The 12751-nt window shown below is 38.3% G+C and overlaps 1 pseudogene; it reads left to right on the top strand.

Annotated features, from left to right (window-relative positions):
* Positions 1-3791: 3791 nt before the first annotated feature.
* Positions 3792-4866, top strand: LOC104865984 (annotated as a pseudogene).
* Positions 4867-12751: the final 7885 nt, after the last annotated feature.

Raw genomic sequence — 12751 nt, forward strand, 5'->3', positions numbered from 1 at the left:
ATTATCACCTTGTTATGGGACTGTTCTCTGAGCCCTTAATACAGATGCTGCAAACTCAGATATCTCCAGAGGCCAGGCAGGGAGTGCAAGTAAGTGAAACAGGTGCAGTGGGAGTTGTGATAAACTCCAAATTGTACATGCTATCTGAAGAGGTCAGTAGCTACCTAGCTACAGCCTGGTTGTTGTTCTGCAGGATTATAGAACTGTATTTTAAAGAGAAGCCAAAATCTCCACATTTCTAGTTGAAAATTCTTTAAATCATTGTATGGGGCAATAATTTCAAGAAAAAGAAAAGAAAGTTCAGTCTTGCTTCTTGGATCTGACCCACCGGTAGCTGAAAATTTTCCTTAAGTTACTTTTGGAAGTTCACATAAATTTTAATCCATCAGAGCGTCCTGCTATTTTTTCCAAACACCAAAAGTATACTAAGATTTCTACAACTTCTCAGAATCCCAGTAAGTAACACATTGGTGGTCTCAGAAATATTAACAGCAAGCATATTTAGGGAAGACTATGTAGAAAAAGCATAACAAAGAAATAAGAGAGAATGAAAAAAAGTAGAACTGAAATTTTAAAAACAGAGAAATGAGCAACAAGATTCTGAGAAGTGAAAAGGTAGAAATTAAAAAAAAATTGTGAAGGAAGTTCATCTAAGAGAAATGTAAGATGGAAGCAAAACTCACACAACTTGGTAACCCATGTAGAGGAAGAAAAGAGTAGAGTGGAATCCAGAACTTCATGGACTACTGTGAGGTTATTATGTGAAACTGAAATATGGGCCCATGAGAATACAGTGCTGGGGATCAGTAGGAGGGGTGCAGGTGTGAGATACTGAATAGAGGAGGTAATAATTGTGCTGGAAATTGCTACATGAGAGTATTTCTGGTAAAAAGAGATGAGGTTTGAAAGGAACAGCTGCTACTATTGATATACTAGAAAAAACTGAGCTATGTTCATGGTCTGCTCTTGCAGCTAGCACATTTGAAAGAATATGATGAACATGAGAGGTTAGTACCTGGCAAATTCTGATCCCAAGAGAGGTAGAAGGACTCACCAGTGTGTGCCTGGTGTATTGTTGCTCAGTGATAACCATGAGTCGTATCTGTGCAAGAAAACACATTATTAATAATTCTCGGGAGAACAATAGAAACCACCTGATTCTGAATCTCACCTATACTCTTTCTTTAAAAATATAAAATTGATTGAACAAATAATCTTACATGATTTTTGTGCTAATAAAATAAATATTAACAAGTTTAAAGGTAAAGGGCCAAGATATATTTCACTTGCTTTCAAAGTATCCAAAGGAGAAAGACTTCCTGACTTTTAAGTGGTCATCATTAGTGAGTTCATTGTTCAGTCTTTTAAAAAGTATCGTTCCACATTCCACTGTCTGCCTCACAAGTGCAAGGTCCCAAGTTCAATCCCTGGTACCAAAAAAAACAAATCATTCCATAGATACATCTGTTATATATGCCTTGTTTGATATATTTCATCTGCAAATAGAATGTGTGCTATTCGACATGTGAATAGTAGACAAAATAAATAAAACTAGATTATCTTTTTTCGCTCAAAAGAGATAGAAGTCCACCTCCATAAAGCAATGAGAATATTGCTGTCCTTTACTTCAGTTTCTTAAGAATGTGTTGGAATCACTTTGAAGTGTAGGCAGTAAACTTTCCAAACTTCTTCAAAGTTTCACTTTAAATAGTCACTACTAAAATCTGATAAATCTTCTCTTTGTAAAATTTAACAAAGCCCTGCACTTTCTCCTGGTGTCCTTTTTCCTCTTTCAGGAAGGTCTTCCAGTCTCATTTCTAAGTATTTTCTGGCCGTTTCCTATTTGGATAACCAGATCCTCTAGGTTTGCCTCAGCTCCTCTGCTCCTGTCCCCAGCACAAAGCAGATCTGGAAGATATATATGCAACATGGCTGACCCAGCTACAAGGCATTCTTCCTTAGGAGCTTGGGGAGAAAAGCAAAAGGTGTTTCAGGAGCAGACTGGAGTGAAAAATTAAAGGAAAGAGTTAGATATTTTTCCTTCATTCCTGTAACTTAACTGTATGTGGAATAAGCATACGGTTCCGCTATGGCTTCAAAATTAAGGAAAGATAGTTCATTTACTTGACAAGCTCTCAACCTAAGATGTAGTCTAGATTTGAGACAAGAAAAGAAGAGAAAAAGCAAAAAGAGAATGAAAGAGAGACAGAGGAAGAGATTCGTGCACTAATAGAATCACTTGTGATAATTCCTTTGGTGGTTCTATCTGCTCTAAGATATGGCTGGTGTGTGAGCTGTGGTTACTGTGTATATTCATGTACTTATTCTCAAATGTCTGTCAGATTAGAAATTATGTTTTCCACATCCATCAGAACAGTAAAGCAAGGTCTAACTCTAATATTAGTGAAAGTCCTTTTCAAAGATACTGTTGGTCTGTATCCACAAAACTCCAGATCTTCCCTAGGAAATTCCTCAGGGGAGACATCTGGTAACTCACTACTGCTACTACTGTCCCAGGAGATAGCTTTAAATTACCTTATTTACAGCTCTTGCAAAACTGCATATGCTTTAACCTGTTCAAACACCAAAAGCCTCAATTTTCCCACTTTAGAGCAATCAACTGGTGAGACTATTCCACACCGGGCCTTTCTTGACCTTCAAAAAACTAGCATGTTTGAATGCAAGAGACTAAATGAGTGGATTCAGTGCTGTCCCTCTTAAACTTCAAGAGTTAACTTTGATAATTCCAGTGTCATGGGATGAGGTTTGAGAAGGAAGCTTCCTCCAAGAGGAGATAGAGACCTCACTTCACCCTCTCCACAGAGTTGCTTCGTTGACTCTCACCCCTTGACACCAAAATGCATTTTAGGGTGCATGAGTATGTGGTGTAGACAGATTTACTAAGGAAGCAAAGAAGCTCATACTCAGAGAGGAGTGCAGGTACTCAAAGGTGAGATGTGTTATACTCTGGAACCAGGGGTATTTACGTGGGTTCAGAATAATGATCTAGGATGTGTATGTCCTATCATCTGCAGGCTTACCCATTAGGACACCAGGTTGGAATCCAAACTCTTTCCACATGCTTGGAGTTTGGAGATAAGGTGCCCAACTGATATTGCCATTTCCTTGAGGATAGATGTTTGTGGAATTTACTGTATTGGAAAAGAAGCATAGCCTGATTTATGGATTTATTGTATCTTTAATGCTTTTAGTGACTTAGAGGTGAAAAATCCAGAAGGAACCAAACAGACTGAAGGATGAAAAAAGTATATAATCTCTGGCAGCAGATTGTATTTTGAAGCTTCAGTTTTCTTAAAACTATAACTTTAAATTACAAATGTTGTCTCCTTTCTACCTACCTTTATTTACATGTTTTCCTACCTCACAATGATGTCAAATAATTTTCTTCTTATAATGATAAAATGAATCAGTGATAAGCTCTGAAGTGAAATTAAGAATGGTTTGGCTAACATCTAGAGATAGAGTCTTTTTAAAGCACTGTTCCAAATATTTTGAAAAAGCACACACTATATGTGGGCATATCTTACATAACAGGCAGGTATTTTTAAAAATCTGAACTGAATAATGGCACTTGTTAGAAATGAGATCAAAGAATAAAAATAAGCGATTTTTAGAACTTTCTCCACAGTGTTTCCATCTGTATCTCCTGACTCAACAACTGCTGTGTGCAGCCATTCAAATGAATGAAAGTTCTCTGACGCTCAGTGGCTGCCACTGGCTCGCACTCTACATTCTAGGGCTACTCCACTGCCCGGCCACCTCAAACTCCAATGGAAGAAGAAATCGTCATTGACAATGGCGCCAGCAGGTGCGAAGCTGGCTTTGCTGAGAATGATGACACCCACCCTCCAGGCTGTACTCCCCCCAATCGTGAGCTGCCCCCAGCACCAGGCCGTGATGGTGGGCATGCGTCAGACTCCTGCATGAGTGACGAGGCCCAGAGCAAGCACAGTATCCTGACCCTGAAGTACCCTAGCGAGCATGGCATTGTCATCACAGCTGAGGTGCAATGCACAGCTACTACAAGCTGCGTGTGGCCCCTGATGAGCACCCTGTGCTGCTGATGGAGGTCCCCCCAAACACTAAGGCCGACAGAGAAAAGATGACTCAGATTTTGAGACCTTCAACACCCCAGCCATGTACGGGGTCATCGAGGTTTTTGCTCTGAGTGCACCACTGGCACTGTCATGGACTCTGGCGAAGGGCTCACCCACACAGTGCCCATCTATGAGGCTTACACTCTCCCCCACACCATTCTGTGTGTAGACCAGGCTGACCTGGACCTGATGGACTACCTCATGAAAATCCCGTTTTATCACCACAGCTGAGGGGGAGATTATTCACGACATCAAGGAGAAGCTGTGATGTCGTTCTGGACTTTGAGCAGATGGCCACAGCTGTGTCTTCATCCTCTTTGGAGAAGAGCTGAGCTGCCCGATGACAAAGTGAGCACCATCGGCAATGAGAGCTTCTGGTGTCCAGAGGCAATCTTCCAACCCTCTTTCTTTGGTATGGAATCCTGTGGCATCCAGGAGACTTCCTTCAACTCCATCAGGAAGTGTGACATGTACATCTGCAAAATGTCTACCAACCCAGTGCTGTCCAGTGGCACCACTGTGCACCCAGGCATTGCCAACAAAATGCAGAAGATCGAATACTTGGCACCCAGCACCATGAAGAACAAGATCTCACACACACACACACACACACACACACACCTGTGTGAGTATTCAGTGGATGGGGGGCTCCATCCTGGCCTCACTGTCCACCTTCCAGCAGATGTGCATCAGCAAGCAGGAGTACGATGAGTCAGGCCCCTCCATGGTGCACCACAAATGCTCCTAGATGGACTGAGCAGGTGCCAGGCTCTTGCTGCATGAGCTGAGTCTGAAGTCTAATTTGCCCTGACTGGTTGCACCTCATGTTAGCCTCACAAAACTAGAATAAGCCTTTGAAAGAAACTTGCCCTAGAAGCTTATATCTGATATCAGCACCAGACTGTATAGAACTGTTGCTGATTTTGACCTTGTATTCAAGTTAACTGTACCTTTGGTCTATGTTTAATAGCCTGTGCATGACTTTGAGTCATTCCCTTAGTCCACATGGCTCTGTCACTAGTGGCTGAGTTGAGCACACCTGTGGAGGAGAAACCCAGTGACCACAGCACAGTGATCTGTGCAGGGTATTGAAGCAGAGCTGCCTGTTCCAGGATTTCTCAGGCCGACAGGAGTTGGTGCACCAGTTGTGGCTTCTGTCCTCTTGCTCGTCTAACAGGGTGGGAAAGTACCAGCCTTAGGACCCTGTTTCCATCATCACTGATGTTTTCCTTTCCTGAACACAGTGGGTGGTTTACTTGCCTCAAGTGGGAAACAGTTTGCATTTACATCTGAAAATTTATTCATCCTTTTAATTTATGTAAGTTTTTTTGTACTCACTTTTTTAAGATGGCAAATTTTGGTTTTCTACTGTGAGAACATTAGGCCCCAGCAACACGTCATTGTGTAAGGAAAAATAAAGCACTGAAGAAAAAAAAAAAAAGTTCTCTGAGAATTCAAAAGGCTCAACTGTTCCTGAGCAGATGTCTACCTAAGCTTCCTAACTGTCCTTTTCTATAATGTAAATTGAAGTTGATCGCTGCCAAAATTTGTACACCAAGAATATGGGCCTTTTAAAATACTATACTAAGGACCGGGGATTTAGCTCAGTGGCACTGCTCCTGCCTCATAAGCACAAGGTCCCAAGTTTGATCCCTGGTACCAAAAATGAATAAATAAATACTATACTGGTATATGTTTCTTAGGGCCTATCTGTTCCACTTTTGAAAAAACTCTCAAAGGAAGGGGAAAATGAGAAATTGCTAATCAGCAGACAGTTTTAGATAAACAAGTGAATGAGTTCTAGAGATGTGCTGCATATGATCGAACATATAATCAAAAATAATATCATACATACATGTTAAGATAAAAGTAGGTATTGGTGTGCACCTATAATTCCAGCTACTCTAGGTGTGAGGCACAAGTATCACAAGTTTGAAATCAGCCAGTGTCCAAAAAGAAAATGGCCAATACCACCAAAAAAAAAAAAAAAATCAAAATTTCTAAGACAGAAGATCTACATTGATTGTTCTTACCACAATGAAATATTTTTTCAAAAATCCCATAAGAGCTAAGTACTTTTACCTCTCTGAAAATGAAAAGGTACTAAATGATACCTAAATGTAATGTCATTCTGCATTGACCTGTTAAATCCCAAGTGAAGTTTGAAGGTGCACCTTAAATGTCTTTTAATCTTCTACTTTAATGTACAGTATCTCTATCTACAAAATAAATCATTCTGACAAAATAAGTGCCAATAAAATGCGGGTGATTTGAAAATAAGGTTACCCAACAAGGATAACATTCAAATTCAACCCATAATTTGAGAATGTATTATGTACCCAGCAGTGCTGTGTGTGATGAGGAACAGAGAAGATACCATCACTTTGTCCTCCTGGAGCTCATGACCTAGTGGAAGGGAAAGCAAACCACCCATGCAAGATGGACTTCCCAAACTGCAGAACGTGGTACAATCAAGGAGTTTTGGGGAAACAAAATGAAGCCCTACCCTAAAAGAGTTCACAATTTCCAGGCAAAGTCAAGCGTTCTACTAATGCAGATCCCACATAGAAGGAAGAGGTTCACCGGGAGGAGAAGGTGGCACTGTTACAGGGTCAGGCTGTGTAAAGCTTATTTTGTGTGCTCATCCCTGTGCATGTCACTGGCACATGCCCTGGCTCTTGGAAAGAAAAAGAAAGTTGACCCTGAGAGGGAATTATGGCAAGCTTTGGTGAATACTTAGAGACAGACTACTAAAAATTGAGCAGAAGTACACATTTATATTTATAATTTTGGCCACCTGCCCCGGTTTGTCAGTGCCTCCACTCCCCCGTATTCCAGCATCGGGCAACTTTTCCCAATGTGATTGAATGGACTGGATGGGTATCGGCCATCACCAGATGCACTGATGACCAGCTCAACCTGTCAGCCTGAAAAGAAGGAGAAGCAGATACAGATTGGGTTAGCCAAGAAAGAAATTTAACAAACTCAAACATATTTTCCCATTTCTAAAAGTGTATTCTACATTTTATTCTGTGTAAAGGAATTTTCATAACAAATACATTAAAAATTGTCTTTCACCGATTCCACTTGATTTTTATTTAGCTCTTTAAGTATATAAAAGATTGGAATTTTACACCTGATTATTAAGGATAAGAAGCACAAAGAGTAAAAATGAGGTGTACTTTCTACACTCCTGCCTCATAATGTTGTAGTATTAGTGCTCTATTGGCAAAATTCAGTTATAAGGAGAATACAGCCCTTGAATTCTAATGATTGCTAATTTTGAACTCGTCACTTAAGGTAATGGCATCTCTTTATACCCATACCATGCATGGGTACAATAAATATACTGTATGTATTACCTCTGCACCTGTGGAATTTCAGAGAACTCCAGCAGTGAATGAGTTAATTCTCCGGGGTGTTTAAGGAATTAAAACAGAAGAGAACAAACTTTTTTTTTCTCATTGAGTTTATTGGTACATTTTAGGTATACAGTACAGTTACATTCATTATTGGGATCTTGTACCTTTACATGACAGGTCTTGGTTCTCATTTTTTCCACCTTGTCCCTCCACTTCCCCCTCCTCCCCTTCCCATTCACAAATAATACTTTATTTCCATTCTTTCATTTTTCTCATATTTTTTTCTTTTCCGTTATTACTTTTCCTCTACCCTTCCCACTTTCCCTACACCTTTAGCCCTTTTCTTCCTATTTCACATTGTCAATTATCTCATTAGGATTTTGTGTACTATTATAGTTTTTCACACCACAGAAACTATTTGATATTTATGCATGTGTGACTTATTTATTAAATTTAGGAGTATATCCTCAATATGCATCCATTTTCCTATGAATAAATCTAATCTCTCATTCTTTATGGCTGAGTAGTATTCCATTTTATAGAAAAACCACATCTTCTTTATCCAGTTTCCAACGGATGGGCAAATGGGCTGTTTCCAAGATTTAGCTATTACAAAGTGCACCGCTATAAACATGGGTGCACATACTTCTCTGTGATATGATTCTTTTAGTTCTCTTGGAAAGATACCCAGCAGAGGGATGGCTGGGTCAAATGGAACCTCCAGTCCAAGCTCTTTGAGGTATCTCCATATTGATTTCCATAGTGGTTGCACCAGTATGCACTCCCACCAATAATGGAGAAGGGTTCCTTTCTCTCCACAACCCTGCCAACATTTGTTATTGTTTGATTTCTTGATAGCAGCCATTCTTTGTGGGGTGAGGTGGAATCTCAGTATTGTTTTCATCTGTGTCTCTCAAATGACCAGTGATGTGGAACATTTTTTCATATATTTACTTGCTGCTTTTACTTCTTGTCTGAGAAATGTCTGTTTATTTCAGATGCCCATTTTGGAATTGGGTCTTTATATTTGGGGGCGCTGATGGTTTTGAGTTCTTTATATATTCTAGATAAGAGCCCTTTGTCTGAGGAGCAGCTGGTAAAAGTTTTTTCCCACATTGTAGGTTGTCTTTTAGCTCTGTTGATGGTTTCTTTTGCAGTACAGAAGCTTTTTAATAAGATGAGATCCCAGTTTTTGATTCTTTCTGTTAGTTCCCATGCTACTGAGGATTTGTTCATAAAGTCTTTTCCTATGCCAATGTCTTCAAGAGTTCTGCCTAACTTATCTTCCAGAAAGTTTAGTGTTTCTGTTTTAATATTTAGATCTTTAATGCACTTGGATTTTAGTTTAGTGCATGGTGAAAGATAAGGGTCTAGTTTAAATCTTTGGCAGGTTGAAATCCAGTTTTTCCAACACCATTTATTAAAGAGACTATCTTGCCTCCAGTGAGGATGGTCAGCTCCTTTGTCTAAGATGAAGTAGCTGAGTGCCTGGAATTATTTTTTTATCTTCCATTCTGTTCCACTGATCCTCAGTTCTGTTTCTTTGCCAGTAGCATGCTGTTTTTATCACAGTGGCTTTGTAGTATAGTTTCAAATTGGGAATTGTTATACCCTCCGCCATGTGTCTGTTGCCTAGGATGGCTTTTGCTATTCTAGGTCTCTTATGGTTCCAAATGAATTTTTGGATTCTTCTTTCTAGTTCTGTGAAGTATAGTGTTGGGATTTCAATTGGCATTGTATTGAATCTGTATAGCAGTTTTGGTAGTAAGGCCATTTTCACTATGTTAATTCTTCCTACCCAGGAGCAGAGGATATCCTTCCATTTTCTCATATCCTCTTTGATCTTTTTTCAGTGCTGTAATTTTCAGTGTAGAGGTCTTTTGCTTCTTTTGCTAGACTGATTTCTAGATACTTCATTTTTGAGGATGCTACTGTGAAAGGAATTGTTCCCCTAATTTCTCTTTCAGTGAGAGTGTTATTTGTGTACAAGGAGGCTATTGATTTTTGAGTGTTGACCTTGCATCCAGCTATTCTGCTAAAAGTGTCAGTTAAGTCTAGAATTCTTTTGGTGGAATTTTTTGGGTCTTCAATGTAGAGTATCATATCATCAGCAAATAATGACAATTGAACTTCTTCCTTTCCTATCTTTATTGCTTTAATTTCTTTCTCTTGTCTAATTGCTATATCTAATGTTTCCAGAACTATATTGAAGAGGAGTGGTGATAGTGGGCATCCTTGTCATGTTCCTGATTTTTACATGAAGATTTTCAGTCTGTGGCCATTTAATGTGATGTTGGCTGTTGGTTTTTCATAGATAGCCTTTATTAAGTCGAGATGTAGACCATCTATTCCAATTTTTTGCAGGGTTTTTATCATGAATGGGTGTTGAATTTTGTCAAATGCTTTTTTGCATCTATTGAGAGGATCATATGGTTTTTGCCCTTCATTCTGTTGATATAGTGTATTACATTTATTGATTTATGTATGTTGAACCATCCTTGCATCTCTGGAATAAATCTGACTTGGTGAGGATGTATGATCTTCTTGATGATCCTCTGTATTCTGTTTGCTAGTGTCGTATTAAAGATTTATATATCTGTATTCATTAAAAAGATTGGCCTGTAGTTCTCTTTTTTAGTTGGGTCTTTCCCTGGTTTGGGAATCAAAGTGATACTTGCTTCCAGGAATGAATATGGAAGTATTGCTTCCCTTACAATTTCTTTGAAAAGTTTAAAGAGTAGTGGCACTGGTTCTTCTCTAAATGTCTTGTAAAATTCAGCAGCGACTCCATCAGGACATGGGCTTTTCTTTGGTTTTAATTACATTTTCAATGACACTGATTGTAATTGGGGTGTTTAAAATGTTTTTATCTTCTTTGTTCAACATTGGTAATTCATAAGTAACAAGAAATCTGTCCATTTCTTCTGTGTTTTTCATTTTATTAGAGCACAAGTTTCTCAAAGCAGGTATTGATGATCCTCTGGATTTCTGCTGGATCTGTTGTGACTTCACCTTTTTAGTTTCTAATTGCATGGATCTGAGCCTTTTCTTTCCTTTTTTTTTGATAAGATTAGATAAGGTTTTATCAACTTTATTATTCTTTCAAAAAACCAACTCTTCGCTTCATGGATTTTTGTATCATTTTCTTAGTTTCCATTGCATTGATTTCTGCTCTAATCTTTATAATTTCCTCTCTTGCATGAGCTTTGGGTTTTTCCTGCTCTTCTTTTTCTAGGAGTCTAAGATTCATCGTTAGGTTGTTTATTTGAGCTTGCTCTAGTTTCCTAATGTGGGCATTCAGTGCTATGAATTTTCCATGTAGAACTGATTTCATTGTGTCCCATAGTTTCCTGTATGTTGTATTGGCATTATCATTAATTTGTAAAAACTGTCTAATTTCTTCCTTAATTTCCTCTGTGATCCATTGATTGTTCAGGAGAGTGTTGTTCAATTTCCATGTTTTTGTGAAATTCCTATGTTTCCTTATGCTATTGATCTCCAGCTTGATTGCACTATGATCTGGTAATATACAGGGGATAACTTAGATTCCTTCACATTTATTCAAACCTGATCTGTGAGTTAGCATGTGGTCTATCTTAGAGAATGACCCATGTGCAGCCAAAAAAAATGTATATTCTGATTTTGTGGGGTGGAATACTCTGTAGATGTCTATTAAGTCTATATGTTCAAAAGCTTGGTTCAGTTCTGTTATTTCGTTGTTCATTTTTTTGCCTAGGTGATCTGTCTATTTGTGATAGTGGTTTATTTAGATCCCCCACTTCAAATGTATTAGTGCCTATTTGATTTTTCATGTTACTTAATATTTGTTTTATATAGTTGGGGGCATTAATATTTGGTGCTAATATGTGTATGATTTTCATCTCTTCTTCTTGAATTGTTCCCTTTACAAGGATGTAATGGCCTTCTTTGGTCTCTCTTAATCAGTTTTGATTTGAAATTTCCCTTGTCTGTGAATAAGATTGTTACCCCTGCTTTTTTCTGGGCTCTTGTCACATGGAGAATTGTTTTCCATCCTGTCACTTTCAGTGTATGGGTTCCTTTTTGCACTAGATGTGTTTCTTGTGTACAACATATTGTTGGATTTTGCCTCTTAATCTATTCTGCCAGTCTATTTCTCTTGATCAGTGAATTGAGGCCATTGACATTGATGGTTATAACTGATATGTACTGACTTATTTTTGTCATGTTAATGCCCTTTTGTTGAGTCTTTTTACTTATTCCCCCTCTCCTTTTAGTTTCTTGCCTTGCCTATTTGCTTTGGTCTGTTGGGCCTCATGGTGCTGTGACCTTCATTGTCTTTACTAGGATATTACTTTGAATTCCTTGTAGTGCTAGTTTGGTATTCATGAAGTTTCTCAGGTGTTCTTTGTCATGGAAGTATCTTATTTCCCCATCCATTTTGAAAGAGAGTTTTGCAGGATACATCAGTCTAGGTTGGAATAAAATTTTATGTTAATTAAAAAAGTATACGGTTTGCATTAAAAGAACACCTTCAGGAGCTGAGCTATGTAGACCAAACATTCTTCTCAGATAATAAATTCTTCTAACAAATCTATTGAAATTTCCTCTTTTTTTCACAACATTTGTTGGGATCTGAGCCCACAAAAATACCAATATTGAAGCATGGGACTCATTCAGCTGACAGTAAATGTGGCTGCTTCTGGAATCCAGGGCTGTCAGCTGAAATTTCATCTTCCAATGCCTATCTATACACCATTAAAATGCATGAGACTCAAAAGGGAGAGCACTCAAACTTTCAAATCTTCATTCTTCTTAAAGCAGTTCTTATTAAATTACTAACTTATTGTGATGCATTAATATTTTAATTCATTTTATAAAGAAAGGGCTAAGACTGCTGGCTGTGTGAAGTAAGTTCTATAGTGTAGCTATTTCCAATGTATAATAGCTCCCTGCCCATCACCTAACTATTATATGTCAGGTACATTAATTGCTTCCTTCAATGTGTTGTACAAAATGTGCTCTCTGCTTGAACAGCCATTCTTTAGTCAAATTCAGCATGCCCATGTGTTCTTCTCTTCTAGCTTTTGGCAGCTTAATTGCAACACTGTCAAAAAGATCACAGCAAATATCTATTCATTTCTCATCATTCTCATTTAAACCTGTCTTGCAGTGGTGTGGTTGAATCTGTTACACAGGACTCTGTAAAATGTATATTTTTATTGTATGAATGAATATTCTGTGTAATGGTTGTTTTTATTAAAAATCAAGAGCACACTGTGACATTTAAGT

This window comes from Fukomys damarensis, unplaced genomic scaffold, assembly GCF_012274545.1.
Source record: "Fukomys damarensis isolate Sample0158 unplaced genomic scaffold, DMR_v1.0_HiC HiC_scaffold_15, whole genome shotgun sequence".
Lineage (NCBI taxonomy): Eukaryota > Metazoa > Chordata > Mammalia > Rodentia > Bathyergidae > Fukomys > Fukomys damarensis.